The 18,546-nt window shown below is 45.2% G+C and overlaps 1 protein-coding gene across 2 annotated transcripts in view; it reads left to right on the plus strand.

The window, feature by feature from the left end:
* Positions 1-2,565: 2,565 nt before the first annotated feature.
* Positions 2,566-18,546, plus strand: part of LOC144595196 (high affinity cationic amino acid transporter 1-like) — a 58,665-nt gene continuing 42,684 nt past the window's right edge. For both annotated transcript variants that reach the window (XM_078402374.1, XM_078402375.1), the window contains exon 1: positions 2,566-2,775. The gene's annotated coding sequence lies outside the window, so the exon portion shown is untranslated. The remainder of the gene's footprint in view (positions 2,776-18,546) is intronic.

Here is an 18,546-nt window from a genome sequence, read left to right on the forward strand (position 1 = left end):
GTGCGTTCCAAAATCACACTACTTATTGTGTGAAAAACATTTTCTTCAGCTTTTCTCTAATCCTTCTACAATTATCTACATTTTGCCCATTGATAGAAAGTGCAATATATATGCAGATAAGTGACTGATGTGTCAAAAGTGGAAATTTCATTATAAAATGTAGAAACAAGGAACAGCAGATGCTGGTTTATACTAAAGAGACAAAAAGTGCTGGAGTAGGACATTTCAGGTTGGGACCCTTCTTCATGGTTTGTCACGATGTCTGAAGAAGGGTCCCAACCCAAAATGTCACCCATCCTTTTTCTCCAGAGATGCTCCCTGACCCCTGAGGTACTCCAGAATCTATGTCTATCTCATTTAAAAATGTTGAAATCAGTAGGAACCATTGCCAAAGCCTTCTTCCACGTTTTTTTCATCAACAGGAAATGCCCAAAAATATAGTATATCCATTCATAACTTTTTTAGCTCAAGAAAAGACCAGCTGTCATTGTATTTGTTCATGTTAAAAAAATATTTGGGTGTCTTGTTGCTCTTTATTGGTATGACTATATGGCAATCTGAATTTCACTGTACATGTGACAATAAACAAACCTTGAACCTTGCTGTACTTGTGCATATAACAATGAACTCAACTTGACTTGTTAGGAAAAATATACTGTTACACACGACAACCCCCAGTCACATTCCAAAAGGCTTTTTGAGACAAAAACGTATTGCTATAAATGGCTTCTTTAAGTGATAAAGTCACTTAGATCAGTGACTTTCAAAACTGTCCATTTATATGAATATTTGACCGAAAGTTCAAGTGTCAAATGTTGCCAAAAGTTTAGTCTAAAATGATTTGATTGTTTCCTTCAAAAAACCCCAGTGCAAATAATCGACAGAACAATAACCCACAATCAGCCTAGGTCTGAACTGCTACTTAATTTTGACCATGGTGATGGTTGGCATAGATGCACGTGAGGCATTAAAAGAATGATTTTATTCCATCAGAATTAATTTATCTTGAATCTAAATGCAAGGTCACTAACTGCAACATGCAACATCTCCTGGCTTGTTATAATAAAAAATTATCAATGCAGTCATATCTCAAGAATGGCCAGAGATTTGAGTCTATAAATCTCTGAGAGAATGTCCAGCTTCAAGTTTCTGGGCACTCACATTTCGGAGGACCTAACATGGTCCAATAACACTGCTGCGCTGGTCAAGAAGGCACAACAAAGACTGTTCTACTTAAGAACACTGAAAAAGTCTGGTCTACCCCAACAGCTGCTGACGACCTTCTACCGCTGCACCATAGAGAGCATCCTAACGCATGGCATCCCTGTGTGGTACCTCAGCTGCACGGAGGCAGAAAGGAAAGCTCTACAGCGGGTAGTTCATAGAGCTCAGAGGGCCATCGGAACACAGCTACCAGACTTGGAGGGCATCTACAACACACGATGCCCCAGAAAAGCCACCAGCATCCACAAAGACTCTTCACACCCCTGCAACAGTCTGTTCGAACTCCTTCCATCGGGCAGACGATACAAGGCCTTCTACGCCCGCACCTCCAGACTCAGGAACAGCTTCATCCCCAGGGCCATAGCTGCTATGAACCGGTCCTGCTGAGCCGGATGGCCACAATGCATAGATCAACTTGCACTTTACCCTGTCTAAAAACTGTTACAATTGTTTTGTTTCGTTGGGTTGCTGTTAATTACTTAAATTATTGCATCGTATGGGAGGCGCATTCCCAATCTCATTGTACCCCTGGGTACAATGACAATAAAGATGTATTGTATTGTATTGTATTGTAAGATGGTTCTTCAAGGAATAGTGCATTGTCAAAATGCTATATTTTGGAATGAGATGTTAAAGATCCCTCAGCTCTATATAAATACCTATCTTGCAGCTAATTCCCCCCCCCCCCCCCCACCCACACACACACATTACCTAGTTGTACTGGTTATTCCAGATTATCTAGTTATTTAACCCATCCTGAGAGAAAGGTATTGTTGATTTATAGTTCAATTCCAAAATAACTTATTGATGATGAAGCCATCGTGGTTAGGGCAATTATTTACTTATTTCTTTTTTCATCATAACTCAAACATTTGTCAATTGCATTTCATTCGGGAGGACTTTTGCCTTAGTCAGAAGTTAGAATCAAATTCCACTCAAAAAAATTGAGCAGCGGTCAGAAGAGGAATTTATGGATATCCACGTCCTTGTTGGCCAAAGGTGCTTTTAGGTGACCTTCAGTTTCTCAATTCTAAGTGTGTTTTGCAGTGCATCTTTTGGATGAGACATAATAAAAAAAAGATTTTCATCCGATGAACACATCACCATTATGCGAGCTGGCACAGTGAGATTTGCGAGCACATTTCCTACAATACTGCAATCCAGTCAATCCAGAAATGCAAGCCCTTCTTTTACCCCACCCACCCCCAACTACGCTAATCGGCTTTGAGCACAGGGATCAGGTGCCCAAACATAGGCAGGCGTGGGCACGAATTGCTGCTGAAACGCTATACGCTACGGCGAGGTCACGTTGCCATTTTTTGGTGTGTGTCACACTGAGGGGAGCGCCTCTCCATCGGGACCGAACGAACGAATCGGCGGTCATCTGAGCGGCGGGCACCATGTCCTTCCCGGAGTGTGCGTGCGCCTGAGCCTCGACGCCCCCCCGCGAGACCCCTCGTCGCCTCGTCCCAACCGTCAGCCGGCTCCCGCCCTCTGCGCGCGCTACCAGGCTGAGGCGAAGCTCTAACTGCCCTCAGCATCCTTCCTGAGGTGAGCGCCACGTTTTAAATTCGACCTCCTTTTTTCTCCCCTCATTTATTTTATTTTATTCGGTCGACGCTCGGTTAGTAAAGATCGGGGAGGAGGGGATTTATTAAAAAACTACACACAGCCGGCGGAGTTTATTGAGCGAGCACGATGCAGCCGACGATGCCTCCCTGGAATAGTTGGAGCCACATGGCTGCTGTTACTCGTGGAGAAGGATGATGCAAGAATGAATCGATGTAAACAGAAGCGTAGATTCCCTCTACGCTCCCACTGTTAGAGCTATTTAAATGCAATCTTTTGCATTTTATTTTGCAGGATAGTAATTTTTCTCTTTTTGACAGTTACATCCTTTGTTTTGTGGCTGATTTATATTTGGAGTGTGTGAGAGACGTGCATTCGTGTATCGTGGGCAAGATGCCGTGAGGTCGGGACATTAAAAAAAAACAAACAGAATACTGGAAATACGAACGAAAAATGTGTTGGCGATATTCAGCGGGACAGGCAGCATTTGTGAAATTTTTGCTCAAGATTCCGGCATTTGCAATATTTTGTGTCTCCAATGCTGGAAATAGACTAGATCGAGCAGCATCTGTGGATAGGGAAACTGGGTTAATGTTTCGAATCCAAGATCCTTGAGTTCAGATTTCCAGCATCTAGTTTTTTAAAACATCACCGTCTTAGAATTAATTTAGCAAAAGCCATTGTTGCGAATGCAAATGTCACTGGGTACAGAATATTAGGCCTATTCACAGATGTAATTGTTGGATATAGATTTTTAATGTGTTGGCATTGTACATTTAAATCATTGGTTTAATCTCTGCTGATGTTTTTAAGTTTCCCAATTGACTGTAAACAGAATTTTTTGTGTTAGCATTGGTTATGAGTCTTTTTATATTGACTCTAAAAATCAGTTGTCAAAGGGTTTGCAACCCTTGTGATCATCAAATGCGAAATGTAAATAGGATTCGATGCTGCATGCAAACATTCATTCACACATACCCTCCCCCAAATACCTACCCACATACAAAGACAGTTTTGTTATGTATTATACCTGTGCCTGTGTCTATCTAATGTTCGGCATGTATTGTAGTAGTCACCCTGATACAACTGGACTTGGATCACTTTTGATAGTAAGAAGGTATGGTGTGATCTCCCAGCAGAACCCTGAGGTACTTTTAAAAAGTACGAACTAACTAATGGAAGATCATTTTTGGCAGCATTGTACATGATGATATAGAAACAAAGGCTGATCATCTAAAATCAGTACCTCGTTCCTGCTTTTTCCCCATATCACTTGATTCCTTTAGCCCTAAGAGCTAAATCTAACTGACATAACTGTAAAATCATTATCTGACAACCAGAGGGTTGCTGAAGAAGGATCTCGACCTGAAACATCACCTATCCCAAGTTCTCCAGAGATATTGCCTGACCCGCTGAGTTACTCCCAGCATTTTGTCTTTTTTGTAAACCAGCATTTATAGTTCCTTGTATCCAGAGTTGTTTCGTCTGAGGTACAGGAAAGTGGCTTGATGAAGTAATTGCTCTTTATATATGTGTAAGAAAATAACTGCAGATGCTGGTACAAATTGAAGGTATTTATTTACACAAAATGCTGGAGCAACTCAGTAACTCAGCTCTTTATAAAATAATCTACCAAACACAAATTTCCTTACTTTTTGTGCTATGTTTATATGCACGGGCATGAGGGATGACAAGAAACCTGTCCATTTTAGACATCTGGTGCTCTGAGGCCAGATATAGTCAGTGCAGAATAATGCTTACTCTTTATTCAATAACCTGGTGTTGCTAAAACATTACAAGTACATTGTACAATGTACAAATGTAAATTCTATATATTTAAGAATACTAAATTAGGTACAATTTGTGGTATAAACCCATGCAATCAGAAGCTGAAGAAATAGGAGCAAGAATAGGTTGTGTGTCCTCTCAAGCCTGCTGTGCCAATGATGGCTGATCTGTTCTTTGTCCTGAATGCCATTCCCAAAACCTTTGATTTATCCTGTAGTTTAAGAATGTTTGTTTCAGCCTCAAATTTATTCCTGGATTGGCTTCATGGCTTTTTACAGTAGAGATTGCCAAAGATTCACTACCCTCAGAGAGGAGGCGCAGTGGTGCAGCTAGTAGAGCTGCTGACTCACAGTTCCAGCCCCAGTCAGGTTACATGGCGACCTCCATTACTGTCTTTGTAGAGTTTGCCCCTATCACCATCTGGCTTTCTTTCCACATCCAATGATGTGCAGTTTGGCAAATTAATTGCCTCTAGTCGGAAGGTACCGTGTGACTGTGAGAAGAATTTCTTACTCTTCTCAATCTTAAATTGTTGACCTATTATCCAGAGATCATGTTCTTAACTCTAAACTTTCCAAAAGGAAATACCTGTCAAGAATCTAATTTAGGCACATGCTAATAGATCTTTTCTCATAATACAGTAACTTCATACCAGGAGTCAAGCTACTGAACCTTATCTTCATAGGCAAATGTGTTTTTAAAAATAAGAACACCAGAAGTATTCTCCATGTGTGGTATCATTAAAGCAAAATGCACTTATTCATGGATGTCAATTTTCTTGCAATTAAATCTTCATGTTCTGTTTGTTACCTTAATAACTTGGTGTACCAACATGCTAGCTATCTTTGTCTTGTAGGAAGATATATGGATTTCTTTGAATGCCAATGTTTAATACTCATTCATCATTTAAATAATAATCTGCTTTTCTCTTTTAACAAAACAAATCTCATTACCTCTTATTGCACTCTATCTGCTATTTAGTTGACCTCCTTGTAAACTTGTGCATGTCCCTTTGTGTCCCCCTCACTATTCTGCCCTTGCATCATCAGGATACTTAGAGACATTACACCTGGTCCTTTCATCTAGTACATTAATATAGATTCTAAATATCCGAGGCTATGCACAGATCTCATCCCATTAATTTGAGACTATTCGTTTGATAATCCATCTATCCATACTCTTATTATTTTCTGTTAACCAACTCTTTATCTACAATAATGTGATCCTCAATTCCTGAGTCCTTAACGTTTGCTATAAGGAAATGGCAAACAAACTGAATACATTTTTTGCATCAGTCTACACAGTGGAATGCACCAGCAACATGCTCCAAATTCAAGAGAGCCAGCGGGGCAGAAATTAGTGGAATTGCTATTACTGAGAAGAAATTGCTTGGGAATCTGAAAGGACTGAAGGTGGATAAGACACTTGGACCAGATACACTGCACTCCAGGGTTCTGAAAGAGGTAGCTTTAGAGATTGTGGAGGAATTCATAGGAATCTTTCAAGAATCACTAGAGTCAGGAGTGGTCTCGGAGGACTGGAAAATTACAAATGTTATTCCACTGTTCAAGCTGGGAGCAAAGTAAAGGAGGGAAAACTATAGTCTGGTTAGCCTGGCTTAGGTGGTTGGTAAAATGTTATCGTTTATTATTAAGAATAAGGTTTCCCAGTACTTAGAAGCACATGAGGCACGGTAGCGCAGCGGTAGAGTTACTGCTTTACAGCGAATGCAGCGCTGGAGACTCAGGTTCGATCCTGACTACGGGTGCTGCACTGTAAGGAGTTTGTACGTTCTCCCCGTGACCTGCGTGGGTTTTCTCCGAGATCTTAGGTTTCCTCCCACACTCCAAAGACGTACAGGTATGTAGGTTAATTGGCTGGGTAAATGTAAAAATTGTCCCTAGTGTGTGTAGGATAGTGTTAATGTACAGGGATCGCTGGGCGGCACGGACTTGGAGGGCCGAAAAGGCCTGTTTCCGGCTGTATATATATGATATGATATGATATGATAAACTAGGCTGAAGTCAGCATGGTTTTGTGAAGGGGAGATCTTGCCTTACAAATCTGTTGGGATTCTTTGAGGAAGTAAATGGTGGGATAGACAAAGGAGAGTCAGTAGAAGTGTAGGAAGGAACTGCAGATGCTTGTTTACACTGAAGATAGACAAAATGCTGGAGTAACTCAGTTCTGGAGAAAAGGAATAGGTGACGTTTTGAGTCGAGACCCTTCTTCAGACTGAGTCAGGGAAGAAGGAAACCAGACGTATGAAAAGGTTCAGGACAAGGCAGAGTTGGCAGCGATGACCAAGGAAATGTGGAGCACTCAATGGACCATTGTTGGATGTGGAAGAGAGGAGAATGAAGGAGTATATGGATGCAAACAGTGGTATTAGCAGGACAACTAGGATGGGGGAGGGGCAGAGAAAGGGAATGCGGGGGGTTACTTAAAATGAGAGAAATCTATTTTCATACCACCAGGTTGTAAGCTGTCCAAGTGAAATATGAGGTGCTGATTGGAAATTGAATCGCAAATTCGAGGAACAGTACCAGTTGAGAGGGAAAGATAGATCAGCCATGTTTGAATGGTGGAATAGACGCAAAGGGCTGAATGGCATAATTCAGCTCCTAAGATTTATGAGCTTACAACATTTTATGTGACATCTCATCAAATTCCATTTTCGATACTTAACACACTGGCTACGTCCAGTATTTCCCTTTAATGCATCCTGCCAGCTACATATTTGAAATACTTGCGTAATGTAACTCACGGAGCTAATGGAATCTTTCATTCTGTTGATTTGGGCTTTGGGTTGTGTTGGTAAAGTTGAACTTGCAAGGCTTGGGGTTCAGCTGCTTGGGAGTTAGGCACGCAGTGTCGAAAGAAAGGACCTGATCCGAAATGTCCCCTCCACCAATGTTTGACCAGTTGAGTTTCTCCAGCAGTTTATTTTTTTGCTAAGATTCCAGCGTTTGCAGTTTCTTGTGACTCCACTGATGTACTAAAAGTGGATATAATGAGTTGTCATTACATCCAAATTATTTTAGACTGCAGTGAACTATTTGGATCTCTGACAGGAATGTCTTATTAAGCTGCATTTTAGGCAATTTTACAGTCAAAAACGTACGACTGGTGGTGTGCCGAATGGCCTGCTACCATGTTGTACGACTTTGACTGTATGATTACCTCATTAGCTGACTCTGAAAAACCATTATGAAGCACTAGTCAAGACCCGATGAAAATTCCTCTTTCAAGAACAAACTATTCTACCTGACTGGATCTGTTGATTTTGGAATAACTAACCAAATTAGTACAGTTGATTTACAGGCTTCTCTAAGAATACAACTAGATTACTACTTTCATAAACAGCTGCTTACACTGACTTTTGTGCTTTCCAGGAACATTGTCAATTGACATTGAGTCAATGTATTAGATATTTAGATAAATCAAAAGATCAAAGATGGTTTATATGGCAAGCCTTGGATGAACAGTAGGGAAGGTGTGGGAGAGGGGGGATTTTGGGATGCAGGTCTTATGCAACCAATTACCACAATTATCTGTGGTGTCCAGGTACACCCCCCACTCTTCACCCCCCACTCTTCACCCCCCACTCTTCACCCCCCACTCTTCACCCCCACACTCCCCCCCACACTCTCCCACCCCCCACTCTCCCCCCCACTCTACCCCCCACTCTCCCCCCACTCCCCACCTCCCCAATCTTCCCTCCCACTCTCCCCCCCGCTCATTCAACCATCCACTCTTTCCCCCCCACTCTCTCTCCCCCCCCCCCCATTCTACCACCCCCCACTCTCTGCTCCCCCCCTACTGTCTCTCCCCTCCCTCTACCCCTCCCCCTCTCTCTCCCCCATGGTGGTCACTATTTCTTTCTGTTTTATAAATAACTTGATCAAGTTGGACCCATTCCTCATAGAGGAGGGATAGGGAAGGGGAGAGGGTGTCACTGAGCGAGCCCTGGACCCAAAGCCTCTCCTGTATATGTGTAGAACCCTCAACCCCACCACTCAATCCCCCTTATCCCCCTCCTCCCCCCACTGACCCACTCCACCCCCCCTAACCCATCCCCACTTGCCCCCTCCCCCCAGCCCTGCCTCCACCCCCATTCCCCACTCCCCACCCCTTCTCTCCCCTCCCACTCACCCTCACTCCCCCCACCTCCCTCCCCTCCCCCCACCCCCCACTCTCCCCTCCCCATCCCACTCTCCCCATCCCACTCCCCTCCTCCCCATCCCCACTCTCCCCCGCCCCCCACCCCCCCACTCTCTCCCCACCCCTACTCTCCCCCACCCCAAGTCTCCCCCTCCCCTGACCCCCACTCTTCCCTCCTCCCCACTCTTCCCTCCTCCCCACATTTCCCTCCTCCCCACTCAGCAGGTCAGGCAGCATTTCAGGAGAGAAGGAATGGGTGACGTTTCGGGCCGAGACCCTTCTTCAGACTGATGTCAGGGGGCGGGACAAAGGAAGGATATAGGTGGAGACAGGAAGTTAGAGGGAGAACTGGGAAGGGGGAGGGGAAGAGAAGGACAGAGGAACTATCTAAAGTTGGAGAAGTCAATGTTCATACCACTGGGCATACCGCTCACAACCCCACTCTTCACCCCCCCCACTCTTCACCCCCCCACTCTTCACCCCCCCACTCTTCACCCCCCCACTCTTCACCCCCCACTCTTCACCCCCCACTCTTCACCCCCCACTCTTCACCCCCCACTCTTCACCCCCCACTCTTCACCCCCCACTCTTCACCCCCCCACTCTTCACCCCCCACTCTTCACCCCCCCACTCTTCACCCCCCACTCTTCACCCCCCCACTCTTCACCCCCCACTCTTCACCCCCCACTCTTCACCCCCCACTCTTCACCCCCCCACTCTTCACCCCCCCACTCTTCACCCCCCACTCTTCACCCCCCACTCTTCACCACCCCCACTCTTCACCACCCCCACTCTTCACCACCCCCACTCTTCACCACCCCCACTCTTCACCCCCCCACTCTTCACCCCCCCACTCTTCACCCCCCCACTCTTCACCCCCCCACTCTTCACCCCCCCACTCTTCACCCCCCCACTCTACACGCCCCCACTCTACACCCCCCCACTCTTCACCCCCCACTCTTCACCCCCCCACTCTTCCCCCCACTCTACACACCCCCACTCTACACACCCCCACTCTACACACCCCCACTCTACACACCCCCACTCTTCGCCCCCCACTCTTCGCCCCCCACTCTTCGCCCCCCACTCTTCGCCCCCCACTCTTCACCCCCCCACTCTTCACCCCCCCACTCTTCACCCCCCCACTCTTCACCCCCCACTCTTCACCCCCCACTCTTCACCCCCCACTCTTCATCCCCCCACTCTTCACCCCCCCACTCTTCACCCCCCATTCTTCACCCCCCATTCTTCACCCCCCACACTTCACCCCCACTCTTCACCCCCCACTCTTCACCCCCCACTCTTCACCCCCCACTCTTCACCCCCACCACTCTACACACCCCCACTCTACACCCCCCCACTCTACACCCCCCCACTCTACACCCCCCCCACTCTACACCCCCCCCCCACTCTACACACCCCCCACTCTTCACCCCCCCCACTCTTCACCCCCCCCACTCTTCACCCCCCCCACTCTTCACCCCCCACTCTTCACCCCCCACTCTTCACCCCCCACTCTTCACCCCCCACTCTTCACCCCCCACTCTTCACCCCCCACTCTTCACCCCCCACTCTTCACCCCCCACTCTTCACCCCCCCACTCTTCACACCCCCACTCTTCACACCCCCACTCTTCACCCCCCCACTCTTCACCCCCCCACTCTTCACCCCCCCACTCTTCACCCCCCCACACTTCACCCCCCACTCTTCACCCCCCCACTCTACACACCCCCACTCTTCACACCCCCACTCTTCACCCCCCCACTCTCCCACCCCCCACTCTCCCACCCCCCACACTTCACCCCCCACTCTCCCACCCCCCACACTTCACCCCCCACTCTTCACCCCCCCACTCTTCACCCCCCCAACTCTTCACCCCCCACTCTTCACCCCCCACTCTTCACTCCTCCCCACTCTTCCCTCCTCTCCACTCTTCCCTCCTCTCCATTCTTCCCTACTCTCCCCTCCTCCCCACCCCCACTCTTCCCACCTCCCCACTCTCACTGCCTCCCACCCACCCCCTTTCCCCCCACCCCCTTTCCCCCCACTCTCCCATCCCCACTCTCTCCACCCCCTCACTCTCCACTCCTCCCCACTGTCCCCCTCACCCCCACTCTCCCACCCCCACCCCCCTACTCTCCACTCCTCCCCACCCCCACTCTCCCCTGCCCCCCCCGCTCTCCCCTCCTCCTCTCCCCCACCCCCATTCTCCCCGACCGCCTCCCCACTCTTTCCTACCCCCCACTCTCCCCCCGACCCCCCTTCTCCCCCACTCTCCTCTCCCCCCACTCCCCAAGCCCCCCCACCCCACTCTCCCCACCCCTCTCCCCTCCCCCTCCCCTCTCCCCTCCCCCTCCCCTCCCCCCACATTCCCCCCGATCCCCCTCCCCCACTCTCTTCTCCCCCCGACCCCCCTCCTCCCCACTCTCTCCTCCCCCACCCACACTCCCCCCACCCTCCCCTCCATCCACTCGGCCCCCACTCCCCTCCGTGGAATATTATTTATTTGTTGCCATATAAACCTAATGTAAACTAACCTCGTTTAACCTTTCCTTATCTAATTTCACATTACCTAGTCTAAACGTTTTTGAGTTCATTAAATTTATAAAACTCACACATCTTTATTTTTTCCTACGGCCCGCAAAAATATGCCAAATATATAATGTGGCCCTCATGCTGAAAAATTTGGAGGCCCCTGTGCTAAACCAAGTAACAAACTGGAGCTTCAGTGCTGGAGAATGAGGTGGGGAAGGCAAAGAGAAGGCCTGTGACTCTTCTTGGGAAGCAGTAGAAAACCTGCTGATGTTTCTACTTTTCGATTTATTCACAAAATGCTGGAGTAACTCAGCAGGTCAGGCAGCATCTCGGGAGAGAAGGAATGGGTGACGTTTCGGGTTGACTTTTCTACTTTTCTACTTTTATCTATATCAGCACAAGGTGAAGTGTTGAACTTCAGTGGTGCATTTACCCTTTAAATGGGTTGCTGTGAAGCTAGTGTGGAGATGTATAGGAGAGGTAAACATCTGGCTCCTTGCCTGAGCAAGGTTTCAATTTGCCCAGGAATGATGGATTATCTTAAAATTAGCCACGCTCTGCGATGTTCTTCCTTTGGCACACCACCGGCATCTGTCAAACTGCTACCCTTCCTGGTTCTGGGGCCTCGTTGGATGATATGGCTTTGTAGTTTAGAACTAATATGAAGATTGTAGGGTTATATTAGAGCATTGTGACAACATGATGACAGCATTTGAATCATTTATTTTTCCATGCTACTGTCCCAACCTGGCTATTTGTAGCAGTCATTTGATGTGTTTTTGTTGCCAATTTTTTTTTGGCTGTACCAGGCTCCATTCGGATTGGCACAAACTGTTGCACCCCTGTCCATCCCACTTATTAAGACTGTTGCATCCATATCGCGTAATCAAATAAATCGAGTAGCTGTGTCATGGAATCTTTTCAGAATGTACAGCTCGTGAGGAAAGATTGGATTATGTTCCTGCTTATTTTAAATCTATTCAGCTTTCAAGGTTGTTGTAAAGTCATTAGTAACATTTACATTTGATACATTTTCCTTGTACCCTGACAAATTTCAGAAACTTCCATTAAATTTTAATCAATTGAATGTCACATGAGCAGTTTATATTTGAGCTTGCAATGATAGCTTTCTTGTGTAGATACAAATTATGTGTTGTATTTTTTTAAACTATTCCAGGAGGATTAGTGTGCCCAGTATTATCAAACCTGCACTGATGTATAATTACAATGACTTCACATTGACAAGAGCATGAGCCGGGTGTACTTCCTAGTTCCAAACAATTAAATCTTTAATAAGATTGCACTTGCATGGGAATTTCACCTAGACTGCTGCATTTGGTCATCAAGGCTTTAACCAAAAAAGCCTGGCATACCATATAACTGGTTATGTGGACTGATTCAAAAATCTGAAGGAATTCTTGTAATTAGTTTGTACAGTTGTGACAAGTTTGTGACTTTTCTCCTCCATTCATAAATGTAATGGAGACACTCATAAAGTTTTTGTGGTTTATTGAAGGAAGAATAGCCAAAGGGAACAATATGACTAAGCAGATTTAAAAGTTTTTCTAATCAATCCAAGACTAGAAGGCTTAGTAGAACACAGATAGCACTGACGAGTTCCTGGAGTTTAGAGCTCTTAATCCTGCAGCTTTCTGCTTCAGGAACAGGCATGCTGAGTTATGGGTAGGACTTTTTAAGAGTTTAATAAAGTGCATTGATCCAAACTGCAACAAAGGAAAACATTTGCCCAAGATAAATATTACCAACTATCTGTGGTGAACCAACCACATTGAAGTAACAGCCAAAAAGCCACACCAATGCCTCAACTTCTCCAGAAGATTTAGGAAAATATGGCATGTCTCCAATGACTCTTACAAACTCCTACAGGTGCATCATGGAAAGCATACGGTCGGGTTGCATCATAGCTTGGTTTGGGAATAGCTGTGCTCAAGGCTGCAAGAAGTTGTAGAGAGTTGTGGTTGGGTTGTAGCCAGGTCCACCACCTAGTCCATGCATCTCTAAATTAAAATAATAGACATCCCACCATTGTCTCCATCTACACTTCATATTGTTTTGGGGAAGCAGCCAACAAAATTAAAAACCTTTTTCACCCCAGTCATTCTCCTCCTCACCCCTGTTGAACAGAAGCTTGGAAGAGCACAACATCAGACCCAGAAATGGCTTCTTGCCCTCTTTTATCAGGCTACTGAACAGTTCTATCAGCTAGGGAAGAGTCCAATTCTTGGGAAGCTGCAGCTGTCAGTGGCCTGTAGTCTGCTGATTAAGCTGAAATAGGAAACTTTGCTGTCACCATGTACAGAGGGCACCTTGAGCCCTCCGGGGGGGGGGGGGGGGGGAGAATGACAGTAGCTAGCAGCACACATGATTTCTGCAGGTTGTACCCCGCTTTTTTTTTAATAGGAAACTAGGTTGAGTGAGCCTGTTTTTAAAAAATTCGTTGATCTGAAAATCTGCAGGTCTGTTTCTAATGTCCAACTAGCTGAAATGTGTTGAGTCAGGGTCTATTTTAAAGCTCTTGGCCATGCTCTGTCTACCCAGTAGTTAATCAGCTGATTTGTGATTGTGACATAGGGTGTCTGTTATTGTCTGTTGGACGCAGTATTAAAGTTATGACTGATACCCATGGAACTCTGTTCGGAAAGAATGTAAGCAAAGGTTGCAGTATATTGTTGTTCAGTGTCTCATTAAATCAACGGCGGTTGACATATCTACATTGCAAGTGGTTTATCACCCCAGTTATTGGAAATACTGTTCAGTGTTTATTCTCAATTAAAAATAAGTTAATAAGCTGTTTTTGCTTGCCCACATTGAATTGAATACATTTTATTAGCCAAGTATGTATACATACAAGGAATTTGCCTTGGTGCTTTGCTCGCAATTAACAACATGACATACAGTAAACAATTAAGAATAAAACATAATTTACACATGTGAAGAATGAAATAAAATACCAGAGCAAAAGGAGGCTACAGACTTTTGGTTGTTGAGCAGAGCTATTGTTCGTGGAAAAAAGCTGTTTTTATGTCTGGCTGTGGCGGCTTTGACAGTCCGGAGTCGCCTTCCAAAGGGGAAGTACTTCAAAGAGCTTGTGGCCAGGATGAGACGGGTCAGAGATGATCTTTCCCGCTTGCTTCCTGGCCCTTGCAGTGTACAGTTCGTCAATGGGGGGAAGGTTGCAGCCAACAACCTTCTCGGCTGATCGAACAATGCGCTGCAGCCTCCCGTAGTCGTGCTAGGTGGCTGAGCCAAACTAGACCATGATGGAGAAGATGAGGACAGACTCTATGATGGCAGTATAAAACTGGACCATCATTGCCTGTGGCAGATTGTGTTTTCTCAGCAGCCGCAGGAAGTACATATCTGTTGGGCCTTTTTGACTGTGGAGTTGATGGTGACCTCCCATTTAAGGTCCTTGGAGATGATGGTTCCAAGGAACTTAAATGACTTCACAGATGTGACTGTGGTGTTGTTGATGGTGAGTGAGGGGAGGGGGAGCTCTCTTAAAGTCCACAATCAATTCCACTGTCTTAAGAGCATTGAGCACCAGGTTGTTGCGAAGACACCAGGATGCCAGCTATGTCACTTCCTGTCTGTAAGCAGATTCCTCCCCATCCTGGATCAGTCCAATCAGGGTAGTGTCATCCGCAAACTTGAGAAGCTTGACAGAGGAGTCTATGGAGGTGCAGTCGTTGGTGTAGAGAGAGTAAAGGAGAGGGGAGAGTACGCAGCCTTGCGGTGCTCCTATGCTGAGGGTCTGCGGGTCTGAGATGTGCTTCCCCAGCCTCGCGTGCTGCTTCCTGTCTGTCAGGAAGTTGATGATCCACTGACAGAGGGGTTCAGGCACAGTCAACTGGGAGAGTTTGGAGTGTAGTAGCTCTGGCACAATGGTGTTGAATGCAGAGCAAAAATCCACAAACAAAATCCTTGCATAGGTCCCCTGGCGGTCTAGGTGCTGGAGGATGAAGTGCAGGCTTAGGTTGACTTCATCATCCACTGATCTATTGGCCCAGTATGCAAACTGCAGGGGATCCAGCAAGGGGTTTGTGATATTTTTCAGCTGGGCCAGCACGTCTTTCAAGGGTCTTCATGATTACATAGGTCAGTGCGACAGGCCTGTAGTCATTAAGACCAGTAATCCTTGGCTTTTTTGGTACAGGAACAATAGTGGAAACTGAAGCAGGTAGGGACAGTGTAGGTTTGCAGGGATTGGTTGAAAATGTCTGTAGACTGGTGCCAGTTGCTCGGCACAGAGCTTGAGGAAAGAAGGGGAAACATTGTCTGGTCCTGGAGATTTCCGGCTTTTCTGTCTCCTGAATAGCTTCTCCACCTCCTCAATTTCTATTGTGAATGATGGGGAGGTTGCCAGACTGATGTTCGGCAGCAAGGAGGGATAGTGGACGAGGGCCCAGTCTTTGCAGACTGGAGTCAGGCTATAAGTAGGTGTGGAGTGGTGATTGGGGGGGATTGGACATACAACAAGTTTGCCCAATAACGTGATAAAGCAGTAAATTGGTGCCAATAATATACTAAATTTTTAATTTCTGGTGTTAGAAAATGGGAGTCCTGCAGAGGGATATTCTTTTGCCACTTACCTATGCAGATAAAATTAAGTGACCAGTTATAACCATCTTCAGAGATGCACAAAACTGCAGATGTTGGAATCTTATGCAAGGCACTGGAGGATGTGAGGGGGTAAAGAGGCATCGGTGGAGGGAAATAGCCAGACGATGTTCCGCACATCCTTGGGCTACTGTCACCCCCCCCTATTCAAGATGCCCCCTTGACGTATTTTGTTGACGCCCATACAGTCATGGGGAGAACATCCAATCTCTGCCAAGCCAGCACCAGAGTCCATGATTGAACTTAGGTCCCTGGAACTGAGGCAGCGGTACTAACTACCATGTTACAGACTGACTATTTTCATTAACATAATTCTCTTTTCAAATAAATATTAATATCTGGTTCTTCATTTACTGCTTGCAACTTGCAGTGGATCATGAAAGCAACAACTACTGTTTGCTAAGTTGTCAGGAAGCCACTGTCTAGTTTCTCACTGAGGCATAATAATAAATTATAGGGCAGATGACAAAACAGATCTTGAGGAGTAGGTTTTAATGAACTTGGAGGAGAAAAGGTTTGCAAGGTGGAGAGATTTACAGTGGCATTCAAGAAATCAGGGTTGATAGCAGAAGGAACACTCACTATTAATGGAGGGGTGAAATTTGGGAATGATGAGTAAAGCACATGTGGTTACAAAGTTGGAAGGCCTTACATGGGACTGTTGGACTGCTTAATTAGGAGCTGAAATAGGACAATAAGTAGTATTTGCTGCATTTGACCATGGGTAGCATGATTGTAGATGTTCTTGCTTGTGGAGGGATGTGGGCAGTCAGAAGAGCTTAGCTTGGACTTCAGCAGCTGGTGAGCTCTACTGACTATGAAGAGCTCATCTGCAATTAACTTTTTTTCCCCTTTAGTATACCCATTGAATGCCCCTCCGGTTGTGTAAGGTCATTTTATGGTGACAAATCAGCAGCTAAAGCTTCTCTTGGGCTATTACCATGGCAGCATGCCCTTTGAAGAGAGATGGAGTTGGTGGCCAGGGTTGGAATCAGTTGCAAAAGATTGAAGACATTGGGTTCAGTTTACCAGTATTCAGTTAAAGAATGTTTCTACTTATCCAATACTAGATGCTGGACAACTTTCTGTTTTGCAGAGTAGTGGAGAGGGCTGAAGCTGGTGTTGGTTATTGCAGTGGGTGTTGTCCAAACTGACACAATTTTAGATGTTACTGACTGGTGGCATAGGAGAAAATAAATGACGAAGGATAGATCCTGAGCAAAGTAAAGGTAACTGGGAGAAGGAAGGGATGTTATTGTAGATGCTTTACTGCACACATCCGGCCGGATAGGTTATAATGGGAGCAGGTGAGTTTGGTATGACTTGGCCTCTTGGCAAGATGTGTTGGTGGAAGAGGAAGGTATGCAGGTAATGTATCAAAGATAGGGAGGAATAAGGACTAGTAAATTTTCTTTGGAGCAATTAAGTGTTTTGAACTTTCAATAGCTTGCCCTTTGGTAGCTGGGTCAAATCTGATTGTAGCAGGATTTTCTGTCATATTTTTTTATCTGTATGGGGATCTAAGTCGCCATAATCGATCCCAATTGAAACCAAAGTTTTTGCAAGAAGATACTTTATTTCTGAATCAACCATATTCTTGTAGCTATATGTTTTGCCACTACATTTCTGTGTGTCTTTCTCCAGTTTTCCCCATTTTAGTTTTTCAGTTTGGAAATGTAATAATTTTTTAATGGAACATAGATATAAGGGGATGGAGTATGTATGTATAGGACTTCTTTCTAACCCACTATTGTAAAACTTGATAATTCATCATTTGTTCATTCCACATGGCTAGGTCCATGGCAAATATGATGAGTAAAAGTAAGGGAACATCCATTTGACAATGGCTAAGATGTGTGTTTTAAGATGGTATTTGAGTAGGGCATAAATATTTCAGTTTTTACAGCTCTGGGAATAGAACTAGGGAAGATAAAATGGGCAATTTTGTTGGCAAGTGACAATGTAGAACAACAAAGGGAAGTATTCAAACCACTGTTCAAATGGGAGAATATGTTCGGCTGGAAAAGAACAAACTAAACACTTGTAAAATATCACTGTTAAATGAAAACAAGGGGGCATTTAAAGGCCATGAAAGAAGCATACATTAAGTGCATATGCAGCAGAAGAATTCACGATAAAGAAAAAATACAGAAATTCTACAGAAAAGTAAAAGAAAGCTGCAGCTAAATGATCAAGTAATACAAAATAAAATTTAAAATAAATTGGAATAGATTGACTTGTTTTAAGAAAGACTGGGGAGTAATTTGTTACTCAGAAGGTGGATGTCTAGAGGAGTGAAGGAATCTTAGACTGCAACTATGCTAGTCACTAAAAGTTGTACCATTGGCTAGCAGAGGCACAGTAAAAATGAATGAAGCCAAAGGTTCTATTATAGGAGTCATAAGATTGAAAAGTAGGAAGATTGTGCTAACTTTCTATTGAACCTTGGTTGAACAATTCTTGGTACTGCAAATTGGCTGATCCTGGTCCCGATACAATAAAAAGAATATGCAAGCAATGGGATGACTTGCGAAGATGATACCAGAGATTGGTATTGATTTACTATTGTCATGTATACAGTGGAAAAGGTTTTTTTTTCTTCTTTTTTTCTTTCTTTCCATATTT

This window comes from Rhinoraja longicauda, chromosome 7, assembly GCF_053455715.1.
Source record: "Rhinoraja longicauda isolate Sanriku21f chromosome 7, sRhiLon1.1, whole genome shotgun sequence".
Taxonomy (NCBI): Eukaryota; Metazoa; Chordata; class Chondrichthyes; order Rajiformes; family Arhynchobatidae; genus Rhinoraja; species Rhinoraja longicauda.